Source organism: Sprattus sprattus (genome assembly GCF_963457725.1).
Source record: "Sprattus sprattus genome assembly, chromosome: 10".
Lineage (NCBI taxonomy): Eukaryota > Metazoa > Chordata > Actinopteri > Clupeiformes > Clupeidae > Sprattus > Sprattus sprattus.
The window spans coordinates 30,310,389-30,325,889 of NC_137908.1; the positions used below are offsets into that span (position 1 = coordinate 30,310,389).

The 15,501-nt window shown below is 45.6% G+C and overlaps 1 protein-coding gene across 2 annotated transcripts in view; it reads left to right on the top strand.

The window, feature by feature from the left end:
• Positions 1–597: 597 nt before the first annotated feature.
• Positions 598–15,501, top strand: part of ndrg3a (ndrg family member 3a) — a 52,814-nt gene continuing 37,910 nt past the window's right edge. For both annotated transcript variants that reach the window (XM_080845576.1, XM_080845577.1), the window contains exon 1: positions 598–704. The gene's annotated coding sequence lies outside the window, so the exon portion shown is untranslated. The remainder of the gene's footprint in view (positions 705–15,501) is intronic.

Genomic DNA, 15,501 nt, shown 5'->3' on the forward strand with positions numbered 1-15,501 from the left:
AATCCTTTAGGGGGGTTTTAACGGGTAGGTCTAGTCAGTGTATATAATATGTATAGTCTTTAAACTTGCTGGACAGTCTAGCTTATGAGCAAAGAATGGTGTTGTTTCAGAAGTGATAGCCTACCAGTACCCTTTGGATTGGGATATCAAGGAAAGATTCACAGAGCACATGATATTTACAAGATGCCCCTTTGAAATGTAGGCCATAGCTTCAAATTGAGCTGGTGTGATTTAAAAAAAAAAAAAAAAAAAAAATGTTCAAGAACCTTTTCCAGAAAAGCGGTATCGGATTCACACTCGTTACAATTAAGCCTAACATACACTCTCTTTTATTCTTGAATATGGAAATAAAAACAAAAATAGCCCGCCTTGTAGGCTATTTTATACGGCTAACAAAAGCTAGGATCCCGATCCAAATGAATAGCCCAGTTCATGTATCATCAGATAACCTCACGAGGGCGTTCCGTCTATGGGGCGTACACATGCATTTGTGCAGCTGCTTCGCTTGTCCTCCTTGATGTCTTGGCTGCAATGTGTGGATAGTTCCGCCCAGCGAGAGTGACATCGAGAGAGAGGCGAGAGTAGCGTACAGCCGAACCGAAACGTGCAGCCAAGCGGACCTCTCATCTACATTGTTTCAGTTTAAGCGACCCTGTTGGACATTTCTTTGAAGTCGGGCGGCGTTTTATTATTTGTTCGAGGCGGTAAGTAGGCTACAGCGCATCGCATTCGAGCTATGATAATTTTTTCTCTAAAATGTCAAATGCAGATGTGGATATCGCAGTGGTGAAAATAATATAGAGCTTTAAGTGACATTGCCGGTAGAGAAACATATTCACACGGCCTCGATCTCAATATAGGGCGCTACAATTATGTTTTTGTCAGCAATTCTTCCAATTAGGCTACCATGTCCACAATACAATCTGGTTTACGAGAGCAGTAGCCCACATTTAGCTCAACCGCTCATGCTTTACAAGATTATTCACAGAAGTTATATAAGAAAAAAGGAGGAATCCTATATTAAATCAGTGGCCGTTGATATTGGAGCCTTCCGCGGTCTTTATTTAGGCGTCAGTGGGTAACAGTAGCCTACCCTTACAGTAGACATAATTAATCCAAACTTTAGTTTTCCTGTATGAAAATTACGCTTACTTAACGCGTGTAACATAGTTCGTATCTGTTGTAACATCTCTATAGCCAGTGGCGGTTCTGCATGGAATTACGCCCCGGGCGATATCCCCTCCGAGCGCCCCCCCCCACCCGAAAAGAAAATCTTACTTTTTCCAATTATAACAATATAAGTGAAAGAAAAAATGAAATGTATCAATTGCACAAATCCTTCAATAGAACATTTGAATAACACACTTAAGATAATTATTGCACACATAATTTACATTAATGTTAGCTAACCAGCCATCTGCAAGTTATGTTGTGCAAGTGCAACGCTTGCTAGTCTAGTGGTGTCAAAAGGAAATCTATGGTATAACCAGCTAGCTATCGACCTGTTAATTATTAAGATTATACTAGTACTCTGTATGCTTTTCAATCGCACAACTCTTTCAATAGAGCATTTAAATAACACACTTTAGATAATCAATGCACACATCATGTGCATTAATGTTAGCTAACACCAGCTCTTTGCAAGTTATGTTGTGCAAGCACTCAACATGCATTATAGTTAGTTGAGTTTGCTAATAGTGGCTAATGGGATTTCGCTAACGCTTGCTAGTCTAGTGGTGTCAAAAGGAAATCTGTGGTCTAACCAGCTAGCTATCGACCTGCTAATTATTAAGATTATACTAGTACTCTGTATGCTGTTACATTATGTAGTTGTGGCTAGCGGGATTTCGCTAACACTTTAGCCTAGTGTCAGATGAATGAACATGTTCATACCCTATGGTCAAATCAGCTAGCTAACGCTAGCTAGCAAACAACTCAGTTGGTGCTCAACATTAGCTGGTTGCCTTACAGTAATAGAGTATTGGTTAAGCTACACTTGATAAAATAAAACACATTTTTACCTTGTCCACTCGAGCATCCTTCAATAGCTTTATCGATAATGTAATAGACTACTCTGTTAAAGATGTATTACATTTCCCTCGGGATGAATAAAGTATCTATCTGACTATCTATCTATCTATACTCTGCTCACTATTACCTTCACCAGTTGGATAAATTGATGCAGTTAGTGGTCTCCTTCCACCAATTAACCTTGCCCTTGGTGACCACATAATCGTTCTGTATTACCTATTTTTATAAGCCATTTCACACAATTCAGAAAAACAAAAAGTATAGGGTAATTATAATGTTTATTGGGAGACCCAGAGCTGAACTGCCCGCCGCCCCCTCTCTCTTTCTCTCTTTCCCCCTTTCACCCAGGATTGCGCTGCACCTTCTTAGCGAGCAGGTGCGCCTGCAGCTGCAGGGGGCGCCAATTTGCCAATTCCTCACGTAGTGATATGATATATAGAAATAGAAAAGCGCTTCGCGACCCAGATTATTATTACTATTTTTTTAAGTGCTCGTGCCGCCCCTCACGTGTCATGAAAAAATGCCGCCCCGGGCGGCTGCCCGGGTCGCCCGTGCCTAAAACCGCCACTGTCTATAGCTATGTTTCATTATCAACGTAAACTAATCTCTTCAGTTATTTAGCCCATGGTTAACTGTGAATATTTATCAGAAATAAGCGAGCTATGCCTCGTGCGCAGGGACAGGGAGGATGGAGTACTCTGGAAAAAGGGGTAAATTGTAAGAGGAATTATTTTACCTCAGTAATTCATCACTTAGTAACCTTTCCTAAATAGACGATTTTTAAACTGTTTTCAAATCATATAATGATGCCAGGCTACTGATCAAAACGGAGGCCTAATGCTGTTACAAAACATGATTAGGCCTATACATTGAAACATTTTCAGTGCAGCCTGTAGTAAACATTGTATTTCGTTGGCTGTTTGTTTGATGTGCTATTTTTAACATGAGCGAAACTACAAGGAGTTGGCGAAGACCTGCATTCTCTTGATGGACTTGGATCACTGGGAGAGGGATTACACGACTTCCGGAATCACCGATATGACATTGTCCTCGGTCACTTGTTTTTTATGCGAAGGTCGCCTTGGTGGAGGTCTTTCAACACCGGCATGTGTCGGCAGGTGTGCGTGCGCAAGTCACGACGATATCTCAAATCGGCAGTTGATGGTGTTTACAAAACAAATAGTGAGCCGCTGGTTCATGTTGTTTTTGGTCAACATCAGTTCCATTCAGGGGTCCAATTAAAAAAAAGTTCCATTGGCATGCATGTAGTAGAACTACAAATACTATACAAATACAAGATGTGGCTTGTTTGTTAACACATTATTATTATGGGTTGTTGAGATACACAGCGGAGCAGAGGGAGAATGTGTTATTCAGGTTTCATCTGTAAACCCATATAAGGTAGACATCATAAGCAAATGAGGAAGGGTTTCCATTGCACATGCACAGAGCTTAATTAAAGAGCGTCAAAGGGATCCCACATGGGGATATAACACACAGAGCAAGTATCATCGCAAGACCTGTGGTGTTTGTTTACCTGTGTTCCGGAACAGAACAGAGTCTACTGTGAACGATGTGCTTGAGAATAGAGGATTACGGGTCATCACCATGACTGAGGTGATCCCAGATAACAGTTGAGTATAAAACACATCTGCATCCTATCTGTTTTACAGTCAGCTGCTATGTTATGTATGGGCAGTAAGTTAGTAAGTCCCTTGTCCACCTAAACATACACGCGCGCATATGCACATGCATACACACGCACACACGCACACACACACACACACACACACACATTAGGGACAGATTAAGAGAGATGAAAAGCAGTCCAAAATCAGGTATCACTTCAAGGCTTTGGGGTGTAGTGAAGAGAGTGCCTGAGCTGATTGGCAGATCAGCCTGCTTAAACTCATGGGAGATGAGAGTTTTAATTAAGCCTTTGCGCCTCTCTCTCTCTCTCTGTCTATATGTATGCAAACACACATTTGTGTGAGGGAAGCAGTAACAGTGTCTGTGTGTGTGTGTGTGTGTGTGTGTGTAAGTGTGCTAACACACGTTTGTGTAAGGGAAGCAATGTGTGTGCGTGTGTGTGTGTGTCCGCATATCAGGCTGCTTCTGTAAGGGTTGTCTGAGAGAACAATCCAGCTGATTGAGACAAGAGGAAAGAGATAACTTAAAGTTGCGTGTGTGTGTGCACCTGTAGTTATCTGCATGTGTCAGCATCACTATCATCGCCCTCTGAATCTCACCTTTTGTATACAGGCATGGTGGTATCCATGTCCAGATCTGCAATACTGTTTTTTAATGTGAGTAAATCACTCTGTGCTTGTGCTTTTATATCAGGATGTGTGTGTGTGTGTGTGTGTGTGTGTGTGTGTGTGTGTGTGTGTGTGTGTGTGTGTGTGTGTGTGTGTGTGTGTGTGTGTGTGTGTGTGTGTGTATAAGCTGACTGTGTGAGTGAATGAGCATTGGTCTCCTTACATTTACATCTCAAGCACTCTCCAAGGCTGTCCCTGAGGGCTGGGCAGCATGGAGGTTCTGTCTCCAGATCAGCCCAGGCAGGCCCGATCTGCTAGAACCGCAGCAGCAGGTGTCCCAGCAGTGGCACAGGTGTCAGGCTTGTTGATCCGGCAGAATGGAACCGGTCCAAACCCACACTCAGTGTCCCGAGACGTCCTCCAGTGAAGGGGATATTTTTAATAAGGGCATCGCTGCCTCTGTGTCCCCTGTCCTGTCCTGGGCTGACTGCCGCTTCACTGAGAGAGAGGAGAGGGAGGCAATAAGAATATCATTACAACACAGCAAAGGCGGAGGAACTCAAGTGTCCTCTCCCGAGTCTTTGCCACCTGGGATATGAAAGAAATTATCAATATGGCCGTTTAGTTATTGTGTTACGGCGCTTCCATCGCACGGTTATTATTCCAGCCTGTGTGTTTTCACCCTCACCTGGAGGACAAGACTGTGCGGTGTGGTGCTGGGCAGGTATCCAGGCTTATTACCCAAGACCAGGAGTCTCTTTGAAAAGATGCCCTTACTCCCACACCTGGCACAGTCTCCGATGCTGCAGAGTTGAGGAGCAATTGAAGAACGTGCAGAATCCACTACACCCACAGCCACTACACCCACAGAGATGGTTAGCAGCCCACAGAGTTGGCACTGGCATCAGAGGCCCTCTCCGCTGCTCTGCAGAGTTGCAGTGCCGGAGAAAGTCTCGCAGCATGAAACACCCCCGCTACATTTTAATTGCATCTAGGCAAATGGTGGATGGTGTTGCACCGGCAAAGACAGCTTTTTTCCTCGTCTTGTCTGGCTAGTGTTCCGTTAAGTGTGCTGAAATGAAGCGTGAGGGGGAACTCGTCTAGCAACAGCAGCAGCTATGGCGGTGGCGGCGGTGGCAGCCTCTGATTCACTGAGTGAGAGGTGCTCGTAGAGGTCACCTACGAGAGATTTATTTTTTTTCATTTTGGCTCTCTTCTCCGTGACCTGTGTGTTCAGAGCCAATAAGCATGGCTCCCTGCTTAAGCATGGTTAGTTAGTCTGGTTTTGCATAGCCCTGGGTTCCTGGAACAGAGGCCACTGTGGGACCTATTACACCTGGAATGGAGGACATTGTGTGGTGATGTTCGAGCGCTTTTGGAGCCGTACTCAAAGGCGTGTTTCTGTCCTTCCTGGCCGGAGAGGCTCTGGTCTGGCTGACATTATGAAGGCCTGCAAGAGAAAGTGAATGTGAGTTGCAGTCATTGATAAAGGTCATGCTGTTGAGGTGGATGTCAAGGTTGTGTGAATCAGCACAAACACTCTCTCTCTCTCTTTCACACACCCTCACACACACATACGGCAAACACATTCAGGCTTGAGGAAACTGGCAGAAACACACAAACACACACACACACACACACGCACACTTGAGGTGAGGACAGAGTGGGCATTGTGAGACTGTTGACATCATATCAGACTGTCAGTCCTCCTGTGAGATCCCCATAGTGGCAAGGCATCTCTCTCTCTCTCTCTCTCTCTCTCTCTTTCCTTCTCTCCTTGTCAGCCCCTCTGGGCATCATCACTCCTCCTCATCACCCCTGTCAAGCAGCTGGACTGAAGAAAGAGGCATCTTATTTATCCCAGAGCTTTGTTTCATCTGAAATCTGCTTGAAGCTTAGTTTTTAAAAATACCCACTGTTGTGGAAAGCATTTATTTTACTCTTGCAGCTGAGGCTAGACAATATATCGATGTAAATGCTGTAAAGCGTGTCTGTCTCTGCTTTTGTCCATATCTGTCTGTGTGTGTGTGTGTGTGTGTGTGTGTGTGTGTGTGTGTGTGTGTGTGTGTATGTGTGTATGTGTGTGTGTGTGTGTGTGTGTGTGTGTGTGTGTGTGTGTGTGTGTGTGTGTGTGTGTGTGTGTGTGTGTGTGTGTGTGTGTGTGTGTGTGTGTGTGTGTGTGTGTGTGTGTGTGTGTGTGTGTGTGTGTGTGTGTTCATTAAACAGAAGGCCATGCTGAAACCACATAGATCATTAAGCACAAAGATAATTAACATTCAGCTCAGCTTCATCTTCAAGGCTGTACTTCCCTGCTCTAGCAACAGTCCCTTCACTCTCCAATCATACTGCTTCACCAGGTTAATGGCTCCCTGCTTTTCTCCCTTTTAGCCGGATGTCACTCCTACCACTCCGCCTCACATCCATCCCACCAGGCTACTGCAACAATCACCTGTGTCTAAGAGTAGCTTGAAATGAAAGGCCTTTATCCACAGGCAATAGGAAAGTGGGTTGTAAACCACTTATACCAGTTAGCAGTTAGCCTCTGGTTTCACTCAGGGTTACTACTCCAGTCAGAGACGATACTGGACTAGCCTGCTAGCGCTAGCTGCTGCCAGTGACCCACTCAGCCATGCGTCTTACTCTTTCCTGCTCTGGGAACTCCCAGGGGCCTGTGCCCGAAGCGTGCAGGTGCTCTATTAAAAGCACTGAAGGCTGCCTCAACATCTCACACATTTAGCCTTATTTATAGCAGCCGCGGAAAGCGCTAGTCGGCCAAGGCTAGGCATTTAGCCAAACTCGTGCCACATCTGGAGGACTGGCCATGAGATATTTCGCCTGGCAGTGGATTTATCGGGACTGTCTGGATGCGTGCCTCTTGCATCCTGATTTCTCCCCAGGCTCTTCAGAATAAGGTTTCTAATGAATCAGAATTGTTTTATTCCTTCAATTAATTGATTGAGCTGGTTTATAAATCGACTGTGCTTCCAAAAACACCCTTAGCTGCTAAATGACAAAAGGCATCTGCCATTCCGATGAAACTAATGGATTCTTCAGAGGCTACAATGACTGAGTGCTTAGTGTCTGTAATGTGGATCCCTTGGCTGCAATGAGAATGGGTTAGCCAGAGGAGTCAAACCTCATCTCGTCTCTGTCTCGTGTCGAAGGTGTTGCTGAGGTTTTTGTTATTCGGCCCACTGCAATCCATTACAAACAATCCCCTTTGCTTCTCTGGGTCAGGAGAGAAAAGTCTTCCAAGAATCAAATCACATCTCCTCAAACCGGCTCCACATGAATGAGCTCCACAACACTTGGGGTTGTGGCATCACTTATACATGAACTCCTGACAATATAGAGGAACTCGTTAGGAAGGGGCTCATCGTCAGAATGGTTCTATTCTCAGGGCGAGATGTTGTGAGGAGTGGTTGGCTCCCTGCTCTCAGTCGGAGGTCTCATTAGTCTCTGTGTGTTCCCAGCACAACAAGCATCCGGTGTGTTTGTTGGCTCCCAGGTCAATGCTGAACTAAAATTGCCAGCCCCAGTGATTTTCTATTTTGGTGGCTCTCTTCTCTGGCGAATTTTGGCAAAACACATCTGCACAAAACTCACCAGCTGCACAAGTTTAACATTTATAGTGTATGTATGTAAACATGAAGTAGACCTACAACATTTTACGCTGAAGTGTAGAGAAACGGAATTTGATATAGTATTAAACCAAAGCACTGACTTGACAGTCAAATAAGTACATAGTAGGGCAAGAAGAGACCAAAAAAATACGTTGCATAGTGTGTGTTTGTTTCGGTGTCAGAACCTGAAATATTGAGTGTATTCACAAGGTGTGGGGATGGGGGTGGTAACATTTTTAAACAGACTCCGCGAAGATGCCAACAAATATTAGGCCCTGAATCAATATGTTGGATGGCTTTTTTAATCTCTAAAGGCCATTAGGCGATAAAGTGGCTCTGGGAGGAATAATGCAATCCTTTAAAAGCTCTGGGAGATGGGGAGAGAGAACGAGAGGGGGCAGCCCAGGGACCAGGGAACACCCTCCTCCCCGTCAGATCACTCCACCTGTAAGGCGCTCAGTGTGTGTGTGTGTGTGTGTGTCTGTCCCTGTCCGCGTTGATTCCAGTGGCCTATGACAGTATATGTACAGTGAGTTTGTGCATGTGTGCAGTCAGTGTATGCTTTTTCCCCCCTCTCCCTCTCTCTCACTCACACACTGTGTGTGTGTGTGTGTGTGTGTGTGTGTGTGTGTGTGTGTGTGTGTTTGTCTGTCCCTGTCCGCGTTGATTCCAGTGGCCTGTGACAGTATCTGTACAGTGGGTGTGTGCAGTGTATGCTTTTTCCCCCCTCTCCCTCTCTCTCGCTCAAACACTGTGTGTGTGTGTGTGTGTGTGTCTGTGTGTGTGTGTGGATGTTTGTGTTTATGTGCAATGTAGTGTAGTGTGCATGAGGGGAACTCCCCCTTTGGCACTCACAGCGGTGCAGAGCTGCATTGTAGCAGCCCAGGGCTTTACTAATGAAGTGAGCCCCTGTGTGTGAGTCACTCTTCCGCACAACACAGGGATCCCTCCATCACGAAACAACAGAGAGAGGGGGGGGGGGGTTGAGGATGCATAACGAGATGGAGAGAAAGAGGCACTGGCATGATCTCAAAATAAAATGAAATGGGGGAGAGAGAAGGAGTGAGCGAGGCAAGAGACGAGACAAACACAGACACAAGGTCACAGGCTCGGTCTCCAGAGCAGTCATTCCCTCTTGAGGCAGTAATGGAGGATGAACAGTGGGGATAGGGAGGGAGGAGTGGAGACCCAGAGGATGGGAGGGGAAGTATAGCCCCGCTCCTCCGCACAGAGACTTCCTGTTTAAGATTCATCAGGTATGGCCGCTGGAGCTCCAGATGAATCTGGGCTCGTGCAGCGGAGTGCCTCAGAGACGGGAGGTCAGGGGTGCCTTGGTAACATCACTCGGTAACCGCAACACGACCATACGCCTCTATGTGTAAAGCAGAGAGAACGAGAGAGAGGAAAAGAGGAGAGTATTGGGTCATTTGGTAGGTGTGGCTAAATATTAGGGTGGGGGTGGCATGGTTGCATCTGTTTTTACATTTACATTCAGTCATGTGGCAGATGCTTTGTGTGTGTTTAAGATGGAGGGGAGGGATTGACCAGTGAGAGACAGGAGCGAGGTGGGTGTGCTTGGATGTCTTTGTGTTCTGTAACACAGTTTGTGTCTGTGAGATATGAGATAGAAAGGGAGAGACAGACGTAGATAGAAAAGGTGTATTACATTGGTAAATTGAGGGTGTTTGATATATTTGTAAGAATTTGTGTGTATGTATTCACATTGCGTTCCTGTCAACAAATCTCTCTGAACCCCTGGAGTGTCTCCCTCTGACCTGTGCCTTTTGACCGATTGTGTCACGGTATTACCACAAACATTGAATTTTGTTTTTGGTCCGTTGGGGGAAAATGTGAAATGAAGAGATTTTCTCCCTTAATTCCCTTACCCAACGACCGCTGGTTGGAGGCCCGCTGGTCGGACATAATCTGGAGCTGAACCTGTCACAGTCTCTTAAAACAGAATTACACCCGGGATACCAGATTAGAGGCATGGGGAAGTGTGTGTGTGTGTGTGTGTGTGTGTGTGTGTGTGTGTGTGTGTGAGAGAGTACACATTTCTAGTCAGAGCTCTTGGCTGTTTGCCCTTGATGGAGCTCAATCTGTCACAGCTGGGGAAATAAAGAAGGCAGAGGTTTTTGTAGCGTTGTTGGTAAACTTTGAGTGACATGAGCTACTTGTCGTGTCTCAAAAGACCACCCACTCACAATATCACAACTGCACAGGCTTTAACTACAGTGGTTCATAAAAAGTGTCATACCTCAGGTGAAATGAACACACCCACATACACATATGCACATGCATACGCACACACAAACACACACACACACACACACACACACACACACCAGATGTCACGTCACCACTCCTAACAATCAAGAGATAGACATTCTGTCAAGGGTGGTTAAACACTGTCTGCAAAGGCCACACGTCAGTCTGGACCACTGCTCACTATTCCAGTGGGTGGCATTAGGTTGCATTAGCGTGCTGAAGGCCTGGACCTTGAGAATTCTAATACATTTCAAGGTTAATATAACCTTCTGCGTCACGACGTGGCCGCCTCATCGTTTGTGAAGGTTTAATGATTGTGGAAAATGGGGCGGAAGAAGCTTTTAATAAGCAGGCAGCGTGGGGCAATTCAGCAGCTGGGATGTTTTTCTCTGTGATCCCGAAGATGACAAAGGCGGCCGGATGCTTTACGGCGCTGGTTGTCAGTAGCTCCTGTATTCTCAGCTCTGTGTAGGTGTTTGCCTACAGTGTGTATGAGATTCATGATAAGACTCTTTGATCTCCTTCAGCTGCCTGTCAACCTACATGCAGAAAACAGAGAGAATTCTGGGAAGTGTGTGCATCTTTCTCACCTGAGCGTGTGATTTCTGTGATGGAAATCTTTGATCCAGTGCAGCGTTGATACTTGAGCTCAACAGCCAATCAAATTACACTGCTCCACTCCATGTTCCTGAAGCACCTGTGTTGATTGGCTACTTATGGCTTAGTCCGAGCCACTCTGTTGTTCCCCATTTGCAGAGCCTGGGACTGTGTACAGACATAGGAGCTTTTTTGAATGTTAACTCTGAACGGACAGCTAGAGGACCGTGAGGAGCAATTAATTGCGTTTGAGATAAAAATGTATTTGATCACAATCACGGACTGTACCTTTAACAAGGCTACATCTCACTTCCAATTCCCTATTTTAACGGAACAATACCATCTTCTATTTCGAATGGATAAAATGGATGGTAATGAGGCTGTCAGTTTCTGATCTATGGCAGGGCTTCTCAGTCCGCCGCCCCCCAGTCACTTCATGCTTCCTTTATTTCCCCGCTCTGCATACCTGACTGAGCTGATCAGTGGCACTTAATTAGCTGAATACACCTGATTTAACAAATCCAAAGCTATTGGAATGACACTAATTCCAATCAGGTATGCTTGGAGATTTTCCACAGAGGGGTCCCTACTGGAAGGATTGAGAACCTCTTACTTTTAAATGATAGGAATCATGTGTGAGTTGTCTCTTCTGTCTTTAAGACAAAGTTTTTACTGACTCAGGGTCAGTTGTGAGTGCTCATAACCAGTTGGAGGCATTTAGTTGTGGACTTCCTGGGGTCAGTCTTGGGGCCTGTGAAGAGTCTGGTTCATCGGCGTCCCCCGCCCCACCCCACCACCATTGTTAGATGGAGATGGATGAACAGGGTGCTGGAGAGGGGGAGGGGTGCCAGCAAGGCACAATCTCCCCAATCCATCATGTGGCAGCATTCGCTGACATGGCAGGTAGCAAGACTCGCTTTTGTTTCATGTATGTGTGTGTGTGGGTAAGTGATTGTGTGTGTGTGTGTGTGTGTGTGTGTGTGTGTGTGTGTGTGTGTGTGTGTGTGTGTGTGTGTGTGTGTGTGATTTAGAGAGAGAGAGAGAGAGAGACAGACAGACAGACAGACAGACAGACAGACAGACAGACAGACAGACAGACAGACAGACAGACAGACAGACAGACAGACAGACAGACAGACAGACAGACAGACAGACAGACAGACAGACAGACAGACAGACAGACAGACAGACAGACAGACTGAGTGAGTGAGTGAGTGAGTGAGTGAGTGAGTGACGGACGGACGGACGTCATGCTTACAGCAGACAGATGAGACTAATTTTTGCCGCGTGAAGGCCAGTCAGTGTTCTATGCAGCTGAACCAGTGATCATACAATGCTGTGTAGTGCTCAGACAAATAGAATCAGAACCAGCACACATCTGTGTCTCTCAGACCTCCTCAGATCAGAACCACAAGGCTTACTCCGCACTGTAAAACAACCTCACTTTATGGGTCAGCACACTTGTCTGGGAATTCCCTGCCCCTTCACTGCATTGCATTTGCTCAGTTAGTCTGGCCAACTATCATCAGCGATCCACTTCACTCACGTAATTGGACACGCCTTTAACCAATCAGACCAACGATACTATACAACGATACAACGATCGGTAATAAAGCAAACACATATTTTTTCTGTATGAATTGTTCCAGGGCAAGTTTCTGTTCTGTTTTCAAAGAAAACTTGCCTTATCGAAGTTTTGCGGTGCTTCGGCGGCCACCATGTCCAATGTTTAAAAACTCTCCGTGCAGTAGAATTTGTAACGTAGCCGTGGTAAGTTTAAATCCGCCAATGGCGCGCCAGGTAGCCAAAAGCCAGTTTGTGATTGGCTCCAAGGATTGTGGAACTCTTGAAATGAACGGGTATCCATACTTGGCCAGACCCAGTTCTGAGGCAAAATCAATTTGGCCGGAAGAAGTGGGGCGGGACTTCCCAGACTATCAGCACACCTTACTATGAAATAATCTCAGATCACAGTCAGCAAAAACTGACCCATTTTGTAAAGTACCAACCGCTTACTGCTGTAGATCATCTTGAGAACCCTGTTAATCATCGTCATCTCAACTTACAGAAACATTCTCCGCTGTCCTCCAGAAGATCAAGATCTGATCACTGTTGAAGAGCACCTCCACATCTCTGATTAGAGGAAGCACGGCTAAGTCATGCAACCTGAAATGCAGAGATTTTCTCCCAGTTGTCTGGAGTTTCAATGCTGGACTTATATAAACAGCAGCAACAGCTGAACATCTAGTTTGGGTTTTTAGTGTGATCAGTTTAGGTGAGTCATGCTAGGCCCGCCACAGATCTGCACACACTGTCTTTTAAAGTACAGAACACTGTCATCATCCTCATCTCTCTCTTTCTCTCTCTCTCACTCTATCCTCTCTCTTTCTCTCTCTCTCACTCTATCCTCTCTCTCTCTCTTTCTCTCTCTCTCTCACTATATCCTCTCTTTCTCTTTTTCCTCTCTGTTTGCCTTTCTCTTAGCCTGGATACCAGCCTGAACTCCGCCCACAAAATGTTTGGTCTGGGAGATTCAGTCTGGACTTGAGCTAGTTGGGAGAGATTCAACGTCTCGGAAAAGTGATCTGACCAATCAAATTGTAAGAGCGGGCTTTATACGTTGATGGGCAGATGACCAACCAACGCTTGAGTTGATTAGATAGATAGAATATACATCGACCAAAGATGGCGCCGTCTCGGGGGCTTAGTGGGACATATTTTATATGGTTTAAGCTATCTACACGACTTTTTTTTATGTTTACATTGACTCGGTTAGTTGTGTATGTGCAACACGAATGTTGCCGAGGATTGTAGGTCTTAACTGAAGCACTCTAGACCATTATTGATAGGTTATGCTAACGCGTAGACAAAAAAAAACATTGAAACAAATGGTAGCTAGCTATAGCCTTGCTGCTAATAAGTACGTGAGCAGGCATATCTCACAGATATTGATAGCGCATTAATTTTGAAAGAGGAACAGAGAAACGCGATCAAGGCATTTGTCGATCGAAAATATGTTTTTGCCGTCCTTCTTACGGGATCCGGTAAAAGTTTTACTAAGCTCGGGACCTCAGTCAAGCGAGCCATTTTGATGAATGGAAGTCAATGAGAGAGACGTCTGCTCGAGAAGAGAAAATGAAACGTTGCGCTTATGGAGTGTGTAATTCCGACAGCCGATATCCAAAAAGGCTGGAGGGAGGGGTAACATTTTATCCCTTCCCGAAACCCAAGACCCAGAGAGAGAAATGCCTGCTGTGGATTAAACAATGTTGACGACCCCCCCCCCCCCCCCCCCATCAGCTGAATGTCAGCAACGTAAACAGAAGCACCTACATTTGTTCCAAGAAGCTATGCCGCTCAAATCTGCCCACTGCATCGAAAACGTGAGAAAACCCTTGCTTAAAATACGATTCAGTTTTACCACCTTACATGTTTGCGTAGCGGCGACTGTGTAGATATTAGAACACATAAACATAGCTGGAATGAACCTGTTAGCCTTAGCATTTGTCTGTCTACAAACACGGCATGTAATGTCGTGGTTGTAGCCTATATAAGCATATTGCAGACCCTTTTGCCTGCTTCGATCTGAGATCTTGCCGTTTTTCCAAAAAATGCATGTGATTTCTTTGGGTAGGGCTGAAATTGACACGGTTGAAAACATGTTGCCACGCCATTCATACCAATGCTGAGAACCTGGGAAACGTGAATGCTTGACTGATATAGCAAGCGTTGCTAAGGGGGGCGGAGTTTGCGGAAGGGTCCATTGAGCGAAGAGACATTTTTTTTCTTGGTTCGTTGAAACACGCCCCATAATCACAGCCCAATGGCTCAGCATCAGACTCATATTCTGACTAGAATTATGAGTATGACATCGTCAGGCTACCTTTCTCTATCACCTCTCTCTCTTTTTTCATTTCCCATCTATTCATCCTATTCTCCCTTTTTATCTCCCTATCTTTCCTGTCATCCTATCTCCATTTCCTCTCTTTCTGTCTCCCTCCATTGTCCCTCTCCGCACCCTTATCTCTTTGTGAAGTGGATATCTCGTTGTGTAAAAGTGGCAGTAAAATTTCAGAGACCCTTCCCCAGGTCATTCTCCTTTATGACCTCTGCCAACTTAATAACAAACTAATTTATTGCCGTGGGATAAACATTTGCAAAAGAGGTAATCATTACTGAGTCAAACCACCCCGAAGGATACTCTCTCTCTCCTGCCTGTTTCTGTGTTGGAATGCTGCATGTCTGCTGGGACCTGGAGCTCCAGCTAGATAACAGCAGGCAGACTTTGAAAGGACGGGGGGAGAGAAGCTGAGCTTTATGGGCCTCTAAGCCTGTGTGATCTTCTGTCTATGTTCACTAATGTCACAGCCTGCCGTGCTTGTGTCTCTCTCTCGTACATGGGTTTGTCCTCTGGGGCTCCTTGCCCAAAAATAAACAATTGCCTCTCTTTGTCTCCATGGCAACGCTGGGACGTAGCATGCAAGGAATGACTACAGTGGGGGGATGTTGGTAGTGCGCTCTCAAGACAGTGGATGGTCTGTTTTCACGAGAGGGGGAGAGCTGTTTGTCTGTGGTGGAATGAGTGGGTGTTGGTTGGTCCATCCAGGGAATCAATCCAAATCCTGCGGACAGAATTGCGTCCTTGAGTGGCTTTTGTCCAGAGAGCTGGCAGGAAAGGAATTCCGAAGAATTTCCCTTGTCCGCTTAATCAGGAAATCAATAGC